Raw genomic sequence first — 3,769 nt, 5'->3', positions numbered from 1 at the left:
CACCTAGTATTACAGCTACAAGAAACCTTAACTTATTTTTTAAGATATTCTAGGCAAGAAACTAGTTGCGTAAAGAAAATGTATTAACACTCTTAGTACATCTTATCTGAAATAAGTTGCACTATTTTTTTATTTTTATTTTGCTATGGTCTGATGATGTGTTTCTCTATCACTTACTATGATGGATTTGCTACAATGCACAAACTTTAATTTTCTAGACTAAGAACTCCGTTTAGAAAGGTGAAATATCCTTAATTATCGTTGAGAGCTTGAGGTTTTTTTTGAGGTAAAACTGAAATTTTTACTATCGTGTTATTTCAAATAAAATACCTTGTGTATTTTATTTTTATATTAGAAATGAAGGAGTTGTATTATTCATAATAATATTTTGAATATTAACATCATAAAATTTTTTGTATCTTTATATTAAAATGAATAAAAAAATTACTATCCCTAATAATATTCTTAACATTAACCCCTTTTAGGTTTTTTTATTCTTATATTAAAAGTAAATAATATTTTTTTAAAAAATAGTTTTTAAATTTTTTTAAAATATAGGCCAAAATCTTTTAGAATTTTACAAACTTGTTCTAAAATTTAAAAATCCAAGTAATACATTTAAAAAAACATGTCAAAGTATTTTAAATTTTCTTTAAAAAAAGATTCTTAAATAATTTTAGAATTTTTGGTCCTATGCAATAAAAAAAATTAAATTGTTAGGTTTTGCTTGTCAAATACACCTTTAATCAAAAAATCTTTTTAACAAAAACATGTCAAACCAAATAGGGTATTAAACCCTTCATTCCAATTTTTTTTTACTTGACCCAACCAAGTTGACCTATAATTTTTTATTCATCAAAAATCTTGGTTTTACCAAAAAAACAACATAAAAACAAAATCAAAGCCAAAAAATAAATTAAACACCCAACAAAACAAAAAACTTAAATAAAACAAATTAAATGCCAAAAAAAATGAACAGCACCAAGAACAATCAAGAACACCAATATGGATTCAAAATTGATTTTCTAAACTCATTTTATGCATAAACATGCTCAGCAAATTTAGGGTAAATACCCTTATTTTAACATACATTGCTTAAATTAACAAAAAAAAATATTAAATATAAATATGAAAAAAAAACTTAAACAACAACTTTAATACATTAAAAAACATAAAAGGATTTCAAAAAAACATCATTAATTAAATAAAAAAACATAGCAACAAAGAGGTGAATGCAACATCAAATGTTAAACATTTCAAACTTATTTTATATGCTTGTAAATATAAATAAAAAACAACAAAAGTAGGCTATAAAGAATCTATTTTTGGATCAATAAGGTATACCTAAAACAACTACTCTCTTTTAGCTCTCACATATTTGCAAAACTTAAGAAAACTTTTGTTTGGGCTGTTGAACCTCTACACTTATGTTTTTTATTAATATTTCTCTTATCTTTTCTTCTTTTTTTCTTTTTTTAGCCTTCTCTTTTTTATCTTAAGGGAAATATTTATAGGGTTTTGCTAAGATATTGGGAGGTCTTAAATTCATTTATGACCTCTTAATCTTAAGGAAAGTATTATAAACCCTTAATAAGAACCCATTAAGGAGCCTTTATATGTGAACACAAAAAAATCAAATTAATTTTTGCATGATGGTTGCATTATCAGGGTTGACTGAGTTGTTCACTTTCAAAGCCTCATCAAAGCAATTTCGATATCATTGTTACCTAAGACCACCTGAAGTTGGTAAAGTGGGTGCACAACTTTCATTTAAATACAATTTTGCTCAATTTGAAAATCAATATCTTCACATTTATTCATTTGAAGTTGTCATTTCGATCAGCTATAATTGTCAAAATAGAGATGTAAGCTGACAAATGATGTATCGTTCGCTTTTTTTTTTATTTAATCTGAATGACACGTTAGTTCTTAATTTGGGATTGAAAAATTTCAATTAAATCCATTTTCTTCTAATTGTTTTTAATTCTATCTGTAATTAACTCCATACTTTTAATTTCATGCAATTTCACCATTTTCAAACTCAATTGTTAGCCCCAGAGTTGGCCATTATTTTTATTTTAATCCTTGGTTCTGAATTTGTGTATTTCAACCCTTAATTGATTAATAAATTTTTAATATTTTCAATTTGACCCTTGATTAGTTAATTTCAACCCCTACATTTACACATATTTTTTTAGTTTTGTCATTATTTTTGAATTTCTTCAATAAAATCTTTGTTTGCTTGTCAAACTTTAATATTTATGCAATTAAACCCTGGATTTGATCAAATTAACTTTTAAAATTATAATTCAACCCCTAGACTTTAATTTCTTCCAATTAAAGCCTAAATTGACTTCTAAAATCAATTTTTCTTACAATCAAGCCCTTAATAAATTTAATTAAACCTTGAAAAATTTCAATTGAGTCCGTAAACATCTAATTTTGAATTTTTCTCTTTAAATTAAATATTTCCTTGTCAGTAGAACCTTCATTAATAAAAAATATAATGTTAAATTTTTCAATCTGATATGTTTTGATCTTTCTCAACTAGTTTTCAATGATTTTTAATTTTTTTAAATTATTTTTGTATGTTTTTTTTTTTTGAGGATTCTGAAATGGATAGCAGCAAGTACATCAAGATTAAAAAAAATTAAAAAATATTAATTTAAAATTTTTGTTTACAAATGTATTTTTAAAAACATCTAAAAGCCGTTTCTACCCCCTTCTTGTAAGTCAACAGCAAGTCAAGTTTCATCACAATGCTATGATTGTCTGGGCGCGCGCGCGTGTGAGTGTGTATGTGTGAGAGAGAGCGAGGCAGGCGATCTTTCAGTGATTTTTAAGATGGAACCAAAAAAATCTTTTCATGGGCTATATTGGCATCAAATCCTGCATGCTAATCAACTAGCTTGCCAATTATACATGTATATACTGAGAGAAGGGGGGCGAAAGATAACAGTAAACTCTGCTAAATCCATCAATGGCAAGTGTTCATGAAAAGAAAATTATATATAAGACAATATTTGTGGTGTCCACTTCATGAGAAAGCAGCAAGGGCTAGCTGCCTCCAAGACAAATGAATTCTATATCAACACAGATGGCATAAACACTAGCTAGTACTTTTTTCTCACTCTTCTGTAACTTGAATGCCACAGCCTGCTGCAATCACAGCATTGTTAGTTTATTTGGTGCGTTTACCTTCAGTACCTGCTGCCTATCAGAATTCAGCCCCGACCATTTCTGCAGAGATCTCCATCATAGCTTCACCAGCAAACCCCTTAAATATTGCTCACCAAGCGACACCTGCATCGGTGCTTTTTCCCACTTTTTTTGTTTTTACAAAAAAGTTGAAGTTACAAATTGAGAATACTTTTAAAAACATCACCTTTAAACAGTATGGTTTAATTAAAATAACTTGTACTTTATTTTTTTTTGCTGAATATATATATATATTGCCTAATGAAAAACTGTCCCATCACCCCATGAAACAAATTTGGTGGAACTATTGCTATTGCTAGTCATGAGTCTCCATCAATGCACATGCTACCATATCACTGTGACCACCTGCCTAAAAGGCATATAGCAATTAATTACAAATCATAAACTAAACAAGTAGGTTTGCTAAGCATTAAGTTGTGTTGGGTTTAAGGAAATATTATTTTTAATATTTTTCCAAGCTAAAAATAGTTTTAATCGGGTAGACAAATATAGCTTGATTAATACTTCGCACGCCCATAATTTTTTTATATTTCCTCTCCGTGTATAAAAT

Source organism: Populus euphratica, unplaced genomic scaffold, assembly GCF_000495115.2.
Source record: "Populus euphratica unplaced genomic scaffold, PopEup_1.0 scaffold44.1, whole genome shotgun sequence".
Taxonomy (NCBI): Eukaryota; Viridiplantae; Streptophyta; class Magnoliopsida; order Malpighiales; family Salicaceae; genus Populus; species Populus euphratica.
This window is presented reverse-complemented; position numbering follows the sequence as displayed.